Consider the following 14502-nt stretch of genomic DNA (forward strand, 5'->3'; position numbering starts at 1 on the left):
AAGCACATCCACCCAAATTCTCTTCGTACAACAAATTCACCAGCACAAATTACCTGCAAAACCACCCCCTCCTAGCACTAATCCTCTTCTCACTTCCTCTTCTAACACACATACTTTAATCCCCAGCACAAATGTTTGTTACTCTCCCCCCCCCCCCCCCACATATCCCCAAGGCAATCCCACCCTCCCTCTAACATACAGACTTCATATACTGTACAGCAGATGGCTGTGGGGTGTCCTTCCTCATAGGGTCTTCCTCATATTGATGCACCAGAGTTGAGGAGGAACCTAGAGGAAGCTGAGTTTTAACACTTTGACAGGCAACCAGCAGGAAGAGATGCTCCAGAGGTACGGGATCCCGGCAATGGGGACACCAATGACTGACAGATTGGTACTTCATAAGGTTTGCTTACCCGCCCCCTACCCACATTCTATACTGGGAAAAAATGGAGGAGGGTAAGCCCAAATCCAGGAGTGTTGCACTGACAGGAGGGAGGAGCTGGAGGGGAGAGGGAGCACAGCCCACACCTGCTCCAGACTTTCTCCTCCTCTCCAAACTTGGTGTGTTTCTTCTAGCACTAAGCTGACAGAAGCAGTAAAGCCAATGTCACTATTCCTGCCAGCTTATAGCAGCAGGAACTCTCCTAGGAGCACCATACCTCACATGACACAACGACTCACGGGGCAGCCTCCCCTCCTGCCCCCCCCACCTCCCTTGTCCAGGCCCTGCTTGTCTCTTCTGGGTTCATTAGGTCAGTAGATACAGGAGATCAGGACTACTGCATTTGCCTTGAGAGCAGTGGGCTGGGCCCCACCAAAACAATGACATTAATAAAACCACAATGAAAATTCCTCCTGTTGCAAGTCCTGATAAGTTCACCTTCTGCCTGCTTTATATTTTACATGCTTTTTTTATGGATTGCAACCAGGCCAATATTCCTACAAGTGTGTGTGGGGGCTTACTCCTACACAACACATTACTGTATATATAATATATTTGGATTGAGGTTTAATTTTGTTTTACCTATAGAACAGTAGCATACTGTACATGTTTTGCTATTAGTATACAGTGTGTTTAATGTTTTCCATTTTTTATATAGATTAATACAACATAAAATAATAACAGGTCAGTAGCTGTAGTAAATTGAATTAATTTTCCACTGAAGGTATGCATCATTCCATTTGTTTCTAAGACCTGTCATCATTGGTGTTTCCCCTTAATGCTAATTATTTAGTCTCTGTCTGGAAATCACAAGGATCAATATTCCAATATTTTTTGATCAATTGACTGTCTTTTCTGGAGCAGCCTTTGTCAGCTTATTATTGATTTTTTTTTCTTTTCAAAGCACAAACATATAAAAGGCGAAAAAATCTGAGTTCAAGACACATTTAAACAAAATAACCACTGCTGCTAGTTTACCTATTTTTCATCCAACTGGTAACCAAGATTAACAATTCCAAAACACATGACATTTCACAAATACTTTTTACTATTTATTTTCTGTATAATGTGTTGAAATCGCTTCTGGCACAGAAACTGCATGAAAAAGCAAAACAAACTGCAAACAATGAAACTGAGCTTTTACCAAAAGATCCAAGTGTTACAGTGGCAACTGAAGATGTCACACAAATGTCAGTTTAATGAAGAAAAACATATTTTGAACATTCTGTAAAATATTTTCTGCATGCTGACTGAAAGTGAAACACACTTTTGTATTATAGAATTATAGATACAAAATGAGTATATAATATATATACAGTATACTGTCATATATATTACAGTATACTGTATATATATATATATATATATATATATATACAGTATACTGTAATATATATGATTTGGAGGGGTGTCCCTATATTTTTGGCAATATAGTGTGTATATATATATATATATATATATAAAATATATATACTGTATATATATATATATATTGTATGCATCTGGAGTGATGAATCACACTTCTCTGTCTGGCAATCCGATGAACATGTCTGGGCTTGGAGGTTGACAGGGGAACTGTACTTCCCTCACTGCTTTGTGCCAAGTGTAAAGTTTGTGGAGGGGGGATTATGGTATAGGGGTTGTTTTTCAGGGGTTGGGCTTGGCCCTTTAGTTCTAGTGAAGGGAACTCTTATGGCGTTATCATGCCAAGACATTTTGGACAATTTCATGCTCCCAACTTTGTGAGAACAGTTTGGAGATGTCCCCTTCCTATTCCAACACACCAGTGCACAAAGCAAGGTCCATAAAGACATGGATGAGTGAGTTTGGGGTGGAGGAACTTGACTGGCCTGAACAGAGCCCTGATCTCAACCGGACAGAACACCTTTGGGATGAATTAGCAGAGCAGAGACTGTGAGCCAGGCCTTCTTGTCCGATATCAGTGCCCAACTTCACAAATGCGTTTCTGGAAGAATGGTCAAAAATTCCCATAGACACACTCCTAAACCTTGTGGACTGACTTCCCAGAAGAGCTGAAGCTGTTATAGCTGCAAAAGGTGGGACAACTTAATATTGAACCCTGCTAACTAAGAATGGGATGCCATTAAAGTTCATGTGATTGTAAAGGCAGGCATCTCAATACTTTTGGCAAGATAGTGTATATTGATGAGAATGAAAATTACCAATCTACAAAAGACCCCCCCGAAAATCAAAGTGAAAAAAATGATGCAGCAAGCTAGTTCATTTTGCTGAAACTTCATTGCAGCAAGTCAAAATGGTACTCAGTAGTTTGTATGGCCCACACATGCTTGTATGCCTGCCTTAAAATGTCTGGGCATAGGTATGGTTATCTGGACCAGGGCATCACTGAGCTCCTGGACAGTCTGAGGTACAACCTGGAGGCATCAGATGGATCGAAACATGATATCCCAGAGGTGTTCTTTTGGATTTAGGTCAGGCGAGCTTGGGAGCCATTCAATAGTATCAATTCCTTCATCCTCCAGGAACTGCCTGCATATTCTCGCCACATGAGGCCGGGCATTGTTGTGCACCAGGACGAACCCAGGACCCATTGCACCAGCATAGGGTCTGACAATGGGTCCAAGGATTTCATCCTGATACCTAATGGCAGTCAGGGTGCCATTGTCTAGCCTGTAGAGGTCTGTGCGTCCCTCCATTGATATGCCTCCCAAGACCATCAGTGACCCACCATCGAAACGGTCATGCTGAACGATATTACAGGCAGCAAAATGTTCTCCATGGCTTCTCCAGACCCTTTCACATCTGTCACATGTGCTCAGGGTGCCAGTGGCAGACTTACCAATTCTGGTGTTCAATGGGAAATGCCAATCGAGCATTATGGTGCCGGGCATTTAGCACAGGGTCAACAAGAGGGCATCGGGCCCTCAGGCCACCCTCATGAAGTCTGTTTCTGATTGTTTGGTCAGAGACATTCACACCAGTGGCCTGCTGGAGGTCATTTTGTAGGGCTCTGGCAGTGCTCAGCAGATACCGGTCCTGCTGATGGGTTAAGGACCTTTTACGGCCCTGTCCAGCTCTCCTAGAGTAACTGTCTGACTTCTGGAATCTCCTCCATATTATTGAGGCTGTGCTGGGAGACAAAGCAAACCTTCTGGCAATGGCACATATTGATGTGCCATCCTGGAGGATTTGGACTGCCTGTGCAACCTCTGTAGGGTCTGTGTATCGCCTCATGCTACCAGTAGTGACACTGACCCTAGCTAAATGCAAAACTAGTGAAAAACAGTCAGAAAGGATGAATAGGGAAAAAAATGTCAGTGGCCTACACCTGTAAAACCATTCCTGTTTTTGGGGTTGTCTTATTGTTGCCCATCTAGTGCACATGTTGTTAATCTCACTAACACCAAAGCAGCTGAAACTGATTAACAACCCCCTCTGATACTTAACTGACCAGATCAATATCCCAGGAGTTTAATTGACTTGATGCTATACTCTGATTAAAAAGTGTTCCTTTAACTTTTTGAGATATATATATATATATATATGTATATAGTGGGGAAAATAATTATTTGATTCCCTGCAGATTTTGTACGTTTTCCCACTTACAAAGAAATGAAGGGTCTAAATTTTTATCATAGGTGTATATTAAATGATAGAGACCGAATATCAACAAAAATCCAGAAAAAAACACATGATACAAATGTTATAAATTGATTTGCAGTTCAGTGAGTAAAATAAGTATTTGATCCCATACCAACCAACAATAATTCTGGCTCCCACAGACTGGCTATGTGATCATGTGGTACAAAGATTAGACCTGTCAATTTAAGAAGGTGCCACTAATGATATCTCGTTATGTGTATAAAAGACACCTGTCCACAGAATCTCTTTCTTGGGCATCACCATGGGCAAGATCAAAGAAATGTGAAAGGATATCAGAGACAATATTGTAGACCTCTACAAGGCTGGAATGGGCTACAAGACCATCAGCAAGAAGCTTGGTGAGAGGGAGACAACTGTTGGAGTAATTATTCACAAGTGTAAGATATACAAAATAACCATCATTCGCCCTCTGTCCGGAGATCCATGCAAGACTTTGCCTCCTGGTGTAAGGATGATCATGAGAAAAGTGAAGGATTAGTCCAGAACTACACGGGAGGAGCTTGTGAATGATCTCTAGGCAGTTGGGACCACAGTCACCAAACAAACCATTGGTAACACAATATGCCATCATGGATTGAAATCCTGCAGCGCCTACAAAGTCCCCCTCCTCAAGGCACTTGTACAGGCCATTCTGAAGTTTGCAATTGAAAATCTAAATGATTCAGAGATGGATTGGGAGAAAGTGCTGTGGTCAGATAAGACCAACGTTAAAGTCTTTGGCACTGACTCGACTCGCCGTGTTTGGAAAAAGAAAGATACTGACTACGACCCTTAGAACCCCATCCCTACAGTCAAGCACGGAGGTGGAAACATTATACTTTGGGGCTGTTTCTCTGCCAAAATGTACAGGCTGACTTTGCTGCATTGAGGGGCCAATGGACGGGGCCATGTATTGTAACATTTTGGATAAGAACCTTCGTCCCTCAGCCAGGACATTGAAGATGGGTCGTGGATGGGTCTTCCAGCATGACAATGACCCAAAACATACTGCTTAGGTAACAAATGAGTGGCTCAAGAAGAGGTACATTAAGGTCATGGAGTGGCCTAACCAGTCTCCAGACCTTAATCCTATAGAAAATTTATGGACGGAGCTGAAACTTTGAGTTGCCAAGCAGCAGCCAAGAAACCTTAAGGATTTAGAGAAGATCTGTAAAGAAGAGTGGACCAAAATCCCTCTTGAGACGTGTGCAAACCTGGTAACGAACTACAAGAAACGTGTTACCTCTCTGCTTGCCAACAAGGGTTTCTTCACCAAGTACTAAGTCATGTTTTGCTTGGGGATCAAATATTTATTTTACTCACTGAACTGCAACTCAATTTATAATATTTGTATCATGTGCTTTTCCTGGATTTTTGGTTATATTCTGTCTCTATAATTTAAAATACACCTATGAAAAAAATTATAGACCCTTCATTTCTTTGTAAGTGAGCAAACTCACAAAATCTGCAGGGGATCAAATAATTATTTTCCCCACTGTATATATATCAAAAAAAATCAATACAATTCCGCGCTATGGTATATGCAATTAATGATGTCAGTGGACGATAAAACCCACATGCAGACACCACAATACTGCAGGCAACAATACAAAGTGAATATAGTATATGGAGTGCGGTGCTACAAATATTTCATATATAAATGAAAACACATATATAATAAAATTTAAAGTCCAATCCACAAGGCTTGTAATGTAGGGAATGAGCTCCTCTCCCCTGGATCCACAGCACTTCTATGAATATCTAAAAAAAAAACGGCCAAGAGGAAAGAGAGGAAGAATCTTTCACCACCACCAAACACACTGCCTCTTACTGGATGGTGTTCACCCCCAATTAAGGACAGGTCAAAATGTGCTGTATGAATCCCAAAAGGCAAGCCGTAGATATGAGTGTGCTTTGATTCCAAATCTTCACAAAGAATATGCTCAAGGATAAACCTAAAATAAGTGTTATCCTCATAGAGGACAAGCCAATTCAAAAGGTAAAAAGAATCCACATTGCATTGAATGTTACACAAAATTACAGTAGCTATAGATTGAAATAGGAAGATATTTTTTGATAACTGTCAATTACAAAATAGCTGTAAGCTACAATATTACTGTAAGCATTACCTGCATGTGAATAATAATACTATAGCTAGTCTATAGTGCACTATAGAACGGCTAGGATATTAAGGTCTCTGTGTAGCAGCTGTTGGGTCAGTCTTTATTCCTAACTCTTCAGCCAGCTAGAGTTGAGGCCCAGTTGTACCAATGGTGCGCAGAAGAAAAGTCCTAGTCAAGTCTGCTGGCAGCAATAAGGGTACTAGATAGCTGTATGGTCAGTTCCCAAGGGACTCAGTCTGTCTAACAGTGGATATTAAATCCCCACAGCAGTTGGTGATCAGTTCTAGTGATATTGCTGCTCATAATCCGATCACACATAAAAATTAGTTCACTCTCTGCTCTGCACCCAAGTGACTTTGGCTGTCAGCATCCACAAACTCAGTACTCCAGATCCACTCAGACAGTCAATATGCAGCAGAGATAGTGCATACTGTACATCAATGTGCAGTCTCATGTCTCCCTCACTGCAAGAGGAAGCTGTGTTATACACAGCCTGAGAAAGTGCAGCTCTGTCCCCTCCTCCTGGTACTCTCTCTCTCTGGGAAATGTAGTTCAAAAAGCTTGATTGCAGCAGAGTCTCCGTCCTCTGGACTACAGTGCTTACAGTGCAGTGCTGCATGACTCATCCTATTGAACTCTTCCTGCTCAGCAGCTCCCTCTTCTTGCTGATATAGCTGTTTACCAGTTCAGCTACAGAGAGCAGCTACAGCCAGTGTTTCTTCACTCTCCATTCTTAGCCAAGCACCTGGCTATATATGCACATATTTATTTCAGATTTGTAAGTGCAAATATTAACTTACACGGCAATAACCAAGATAGTAACAATAAAAACAATAACAATAATATATTCTAGTTGGTACATTTTAAAACAACTTTTCCTCACATACAAGCCCCACTCATTAGCTACATTTCGATTTTGGACCAATTATGATCTCTGAATTTTTACACCTGTGCTTGTGATTTACTGCTAATGATACTGTAGAATCCCCCTGGAAATAGTGTAACCACATGTCTAAATTAGCTAATGCTCAGTAAAGTTATTAAGCAGCAGAAGTTGGTAATTTCCTTAAGTACACTTTGAATAATATGTTTACCTGTCAATATTGTCAGAGGGATAGCTCTGTCACACCATGCACTAAAAGCAGTGCCGTCTTAGCAGTTAATATGCAGACGGAGATTATGTCGGCAAAGCACTAGTGGGAGATGTGTGGGCTTCTCCTGGCAAAACTCCAGTGATTGCATATAAATATGACAAGCCAGTGCATCAACAGGGAATTTTTTAATATCTCCCAGTTCTTAAATAATTAATTATAATATTCTTAGACACATTTATATGCATATCCTATTTGTGGGATATGCAGATATGAATAGATTTTGTTCAAAGTAAAAATTGGGAATTTTCAAAGGTTTCAATCATACATGTTTGAGTTTTCTACACATTTATAAAATGATAATTACCCATTCAAGGTACTGTAACTATAAAATAGTTTATTTTCTGTAGAATTTCCTAATAATGAGCTTCAATGTGACATGCAGGGTAAAATATGCCTAAAACTTACACATAAATGAATTGGAAGGAATACAATAAATAAAATTTTGTAGTTATTCACGTACTGCTAAACTATCATTTTAATCATATGAACTTATTGAACATATGATAGAGGAATGTGTGATGTTCAGTAATCCACAGAGACAGCATTTTCTGTCCTTTCTAAAGTCAGTAACAGTGAACTGAAAGTCATCTTCCACTCATATTCCTGTGAGGAAGTGAAGGAAGTAATTATTCATTCTGGGTAAAAAAAGAAAGAAGAAAGGTTTAGCAGGACACCACAGGCACAGGGGTACATTCCCAAGCATTGTGGTGCACTGTAATGCAGGTGTTTTCAAGGTGTTTTTGTTAAGTATACTGGAGTGCCATTTATAAAAAAATGGCACCCCAATGCAATTCACCCTAGTATGTGCATTGCCATGCATTGTGGTAACTTGCCTAAAGGTTATGTCAAACTAGCAATCCTCTCATTGGTGGTGACTGGACAGTAACATGATTGCCTGGAGTGCCGTGAGAATAATGGCCTCCATCTGGCTGAACCAGGGAGGTAAGGGATTCAAAAGTCACCATATCCTAAAGGGTAAAGCTAGGTATACACTAACTTTTGAATGAAGATTTTATTTTTAAGAATGATTTTCAAATCATTAGTATGGTGAATTTGTTTTTATCAAAGTGATGATATAATTCAAAGGAGCGGGATGGAAAATTTTAATCTAACCTATGTTTTTTTAATGTGTATGTTTTTCTATGTGTATGTGGTTTTTGTTTGGTTAATTACATTCATTCCAAAATCAAATGTTAAAAGCAAAATATATTTTGAATGACATACAGTATGTCCAGTCGTTGAATGTACTGAGAATGCTTCACAAAAATTTTCCTACATACTTTCCTTCACATATCCACTACCGTATACTCACCTTAATTCAGAAGAAAACTATATCTTCAGTGAGTATACATTTTTCTTGTTATTTAAATGTTTGGCTAAGTCATTTGTAAGGGTCCTATTACATTTTATTTGCTTGTTGTTCAATATTTTAATGAGGGTTTTTCCAAAACAGATTTTTGATTTTCCTTCTAATGGCCAGTTGTATGTCAATCAATGCTTTTAGCTACCCGAATTGCCAAGTAGATTACAAAATTACAGGATTTGCATGTCAGTTAAAGAGAACCTGAACTTGAGAAGCTGTGGCCAAAAAATGCAAGCATAGGGTAAAAGACTATCCAAAAGTACTGTTGCAGTAGGCTCCTGTAGTTGATCTTTTACTATTACTAACTTACCATGTTTTCTTCTGCACTGTATCACTTTGTGGAGGTGGTCATCTTGGTAGAGGAGCAGGGTTTTCTCTCCTCATGTCAGAATCTGCATGAAGGAGAGCACTGATCAGCACCACAGTAATATCACTAAATCTCACTTCAGATCTCCCACTCTTAGCAGTCAGAGACTGCAGGGCCTTTGAACTTACACTGCAGATATACAGCCATGAGGCTGTACAGTGAAGGAAATAAACATTTGATCCCCTGCTGATTTTGAATGTTTGACCACTCACAAAGAAATGATCAGTCTAAAAATCGAATGGTAGGTTTTTTGTAACAGTGACAGACAGAATAGCAACAAAAAATTCGAAAGAAATGCATGTCTAACAAATTATGCACTGATTTGCATGTTCATGAGGGAAATAAGTATTGGATCCCCTTCACAAAACATGACTTAGTACTTGGTGGCAAATCCCTTGTTGGCAATCACAGAGGTCAGATGTTTTTGACCTCCAGGTTTGTAGTTGGCCACCAGGTTTGCACAGATCTCAGGAGGGATTTTGGCCCACTCGTATTGGCAGATTCTCTCCAAGTCTTTAAGTTTTGGTAGCTGACGTTTGGCAACTCGAACTTTCAGCTCCCTCCACAAATTTTCAATCGAATTAAGGTATGGAGATTGGCTAGGGTCAGGGTATGTTTTGGGTCATTGTCATGCTGGAACACCCATCCACAACCCATTATCAATGCCCTGGCTGAGGGAAGAAGGTTCCCACCCAAGATTTGACAGTAAATTGCCCCTTCCATCATCCCTTTGATGCGGGCCAGTTGTCCTGTCCCTTTAGCAGAAAAACATCCCCAAAGCAGAATGTTTTTACCACCATGTTTGACAGTTGGGATGGTGTTCTTGGGGTCATAGGCAGCATTCCTTCTCCAAACACGGCGAGTTGAGTAGATGCTAAATTTTTTTTTCAATTTTGGTCTCATCTGACCACAACACTTTCAACCAGTCCTCCTCTGTATCATTCAGATGTTCAGTGACAAACTTCAGACTGGCCTGAACATGTGCTTTCTTGAGCAGAGGGACCTTGCGGGCACTGCAGGATTTCAATCCTTGTCAGCATAGAGTGTTACCAATTGTTTTATTGGTGACTGTGGTCCCAGCTGCCTGGAGATCATTGACAAGATCCTCACGTGTAGTTCTGGGATGATTCCTCACTGTTCTCATGATCATTGACACTCCACGAGGTGAGATCTTGCAACAACTGACAGTTGTTTTGTGTTTCTTCCATTTGTAAATTATTGCACCAACTGTTGTCACCTTCTCACCAAGCTGCTTGGAGATAGTTTTGTAGCCCAGTCCAGCCTTGTGTAGGTCTAAAATCTTGTCCCTGACATCCTTGGACAGCTCCTCTTTTGTCTTTGCCATGGTGGAGAGTTTGGAATCTGATTGTTTGATTGCTCCAGTGAACAGGTGTCTTTTATACAGGTAACAAAATGAGATTAGCAGCACTCCCTTTAAGAGACTGCTTCTAATCTCAGCTTGTTACCTCTATGAAAGACACCTGGTATCCAGAAATCCTGATAGGGGATCAAATACTTATTTCCCTAATGAATATGCAAATCAGTGCATAATTTGTTAGACATGCATTTCTTTTGAATTTTTTGTTGCTATTCTGTCTCACCGTGTTACGATACACCTGCCATTCAATTTTTAGACTGATCATTTTTTTGTGAGTGGTCAAACATTCAAAATCAGCAGGGGATCAAATACTTATTTCCTTCACTGTATGCAGCAAACCTCTGGAGTCACACACCACTTTGAAAGAAAAAAATTTACTTAACTAACCTTACTCTAACATGTTTTGCCCCCTACTGGGGCTTAATCATAGAGCAAGAGGCCAGGAAAGAAGAAAAGATCTAAATATACTCTCTATGTTGAATATCTATTATTTAGTGCTTAATGATATGATAACGTCTCACTGATATCATTATTACCATTTCAATCACTAACATTTCATTATACCCCACAATAAAAAACCAACAAAACATCTATTTGAAAACTCTGAATAGTATTCAGGATGTTCACTAATTTTTGAAGATAGTCATGTTTATTCTTTTTTTTTGAGAACCCTTTTCCATAGTTACTTAATTACAATATATTTTACATTCGTTTTATCTTTTTATCAGTAATCAGAATGCTATTCAAAAAGTAATCCAGACTGCTGAAAAGGGGTTAAAAATAGGTTAACAATATTAAAAACTGGGAGACCCATGAGGAAACCCAAAAGGGTCCTCAAGCTCTCCCAACTCTGTGTTTCCTCCTAGTCTGAAAAAATACATGGGTATAATGGAACTATTTGAATGATATTAATGGTATCAGTGAGAGATTAGTATATTTTTAAGCACTATATAATAATGAACATGGGCAGTATATATACAGTCATGGCCGAAATTGTTGGCACCCTTGATATTTTTCCTGAAAATCAAGTATTTCACACAAAAAAGGTATTGCATTAACACATGTTTTGCTATACACATGTTTATTCCCTTTGTATGTATTGGAACAAATATAAAACAGAGGCAGAAAAGCAAATATGACATAATGTCACACAAAACCCCAAAAATGGGCTGGACAAAAGTATTGGCACCCTTAACTTAATATTTGGTTGCACACCCTTTGGAAAACATAACTGAAATCAGTCGCTTCCTATAACCATCAATAAGCTTCTGACACCTCTCACCCGGAATTTTGGACCACTCTTCCTTTGCAAACAGCTCCAGGTCTCTCTTATTGGAAGGACACCTTTTCCCAACAGCAATTTTAAGATCTCTCCACAGGTGTTCAATGGGATTTAGATCTGGGCTCATTGCTGGCCACTTCAGAACTCTCCAGCGCTTCTTTGCCATCCATTTCTGAGTGCTTTTTGACGTATGTTTGGGGTCATTGTCCTGCTGGAAGACCCAGGATCTTGGACGCAAACCCAGCTTTCTGACACTGGGCCCTACAGTGCGACCCAAAATCCTTTGGTAATCCTCAGATTTCATGATGCCTTGCACACAGTCAAGGCACCCAGTGCCAGAAGCAGCAAAACAACCCCAAAACATCATTGAACCTCCACCATATTTTACCGTAGGTACTGTGTTTTGTTCTTTGTAGGCCTCATTCCGTTTTCGGTAAACAGTAGAATGATGTGCTTTACCGAAAAGCTCTATCTTGGTCTCATCTGTCCACAAGACGTTTTCCCAGAAGGCTTTTGGCTTACTCAAGTACATTTTGGCAAACTGTAGTCTTGCTTTTTTATGTCTCTGTGTCAGCAGTGGGGTCCTCCTGGGTCTCCTGCCATAGCGTTTCATTTCATTTAAATGTCGACGGATAGTTCGCGCTGACACTGATGCTCCCTGAGCCTGCAGGACAGCTTGAATGTCTTTGGAACATGTTTGGGGCTGCTTATCCACCATCCGGACTATTCTGCGTTGCAATCTTTCATCAATTTTCCTCATCCGTCCACGACCAGGGAGATTAGCTACAGTGCCATGGGTTGCAAACTTCTTGATAATGTTGCGCACTGTGGACAAAGGCAAATCTAGTTCTCTGGAGATGGACTTGTAACCTTGAGATTGTTGATATTTTGCCACAATTTTGGTTCTCAGGTCCTCAGACAGTTCTCGTCTCCTCTTTCTGTTGTCCATGCTTAGTGTGGCACAGACAGACACACAATGCAAAGGTTAAGTGAACGTCTCTCCTTTTTATCTGCTTTCAGGTGTGATTTCTATATTGCCCACACCTGTTACTTGCCCCAGGTGAGTTTACAGGAGCATCACATGCTTGTAACATTCTTATTTATCCGCAGTTGTGAAAGGGTGCCAATACTTTTGTCCAGCCCATTTTTGGAGGTTTGTGTGACATTATGTCGAATTTGCTTTCTTTCCTCCCTTTTTTTGTTTTGTCCCAATACACACAAAGGGAATAAACATGTGTATAGCAAAACATGTGTTAATGCAATACGTTTCGTGAGAAATACATGATTTCCTGGAGAAATATCAAGGGTGCCAACAATTTCGGCCATGACTGTATATATATATATATATATATATATATATATATACTGTATATATATATAATATTATATACTACTCGTGAAACGTTTTTGAGCACCCCATTTTCCCAGTTTTTATTAAAGTTTCAATGTACTAAATAAGTACTAAACAATGAAATAAACAATTATACATGAAAAAAAAATCATGAAATCGTTTTCATTAACAAAATGTAATCTACATTTTTGCCTCATCAAAATAGCCACCTTTTGCAGATATAATAGCCAAACAAACCTTTGACATTCTTTCTACAACAGAAATCATATATTGTTTAGAACGTTCTTCCCAGAACTGTTGCAGAAGTTTCTACAAATGTGTTGCGCGTGTAGGTTGCTTTGCTTTCACCCTTCCATCCAGTCCATCCTAAACAGGCTTGATAGGGTTTACGTCTGAAGACTGTGCTTGTCATTCCATGATTTGAAGCCTGCTGTCTGGATCTTTTCTTCTAGGGTAGTTCTGACACAGCATGGAGGTATGTTTTGGGTTATTATCTTGCTGTAGGGCCAACATAACCAATTAGACATATTCCAGAGGGTATTGCATGGCACTGCAAAATGCTAAGGTAGTTGTTTTAGTTCAGGGTGCAAGTTGGCAACTTTGGATCCAATAAAAGAGCCCCAGACCATTAGGCTTCCTCCTCCATGTATGACAGTTGGTCTCACACACCGAGAAACCATCATTTTACCTATGTTAGGAGCAGAACACGAGGCCCTTTGTATTTACTATATGGACTACCAATGATATACAGTAAATAGACTGATAAGACTTGAATTACTATAGAATATTGCATATGCCATCCCATCGCACCCAAAAAGCAGGCCGAAGAACCCAGTCATAGTCTCATAGCATTGACAATGTAACACACACACAAAGACACATACAGTTACTGTGTACATGTAACTAATTCAAGAACAAATGTGCTTTTGTAACATGCTCCAACACTAAAGCATAAGGAAGGGGCAGATGTGTATAAAAAAAAATAATTAACATGAACTTGGAAATATATGTTGTAATGGCAAATACATGTACTTACAGTGCCTTATATGCAATAAGAGCAAGTCATGCGGGTTTTTGCTGCTGCTTCTTTATTTGTTGCATGCTTCTTTCGCTCCTTGTCACATTATAGTATTTGTGTCTTTTTTTTGCTTACTTACTTTTCTTAAAGCAACATATGTGCAAATATATGGCACAAAGCAACTTTTTTTTTTTCATTTTCAGTGCACACTACATTACAGGGGGCTACAATATGTACATTACTGGGTCAGTATGCTCCCGTGATACTGCAGCACGAGCAATTTTCAATGCTCCTTTGTATTTCCTTTTTAGGATATCAGACCCAAAGATTGAGAGAAAAAAAGAATAGTAAGGCACAATGACTATTTATGTAAAAACCAACATAAACTTTTTTTTATGAA

The sequence above is a fragment of the Staurois parvus genome, unplaced genomic scaffold (assembly GCF_062004578.1).
Source record: "Staurois parvus isolate SC_StPar_1 unplaced genomic scaffold, SC_StPar_1.0 ptg000589l, whole genome shotgun sequence".
Classification (NCBI taxonomy): domain Eukaryota; kingdom Metazoa; phylum Chordata; class Amphibia; order Anura; family Ranidae; genus Staurois; species Staurois parvus.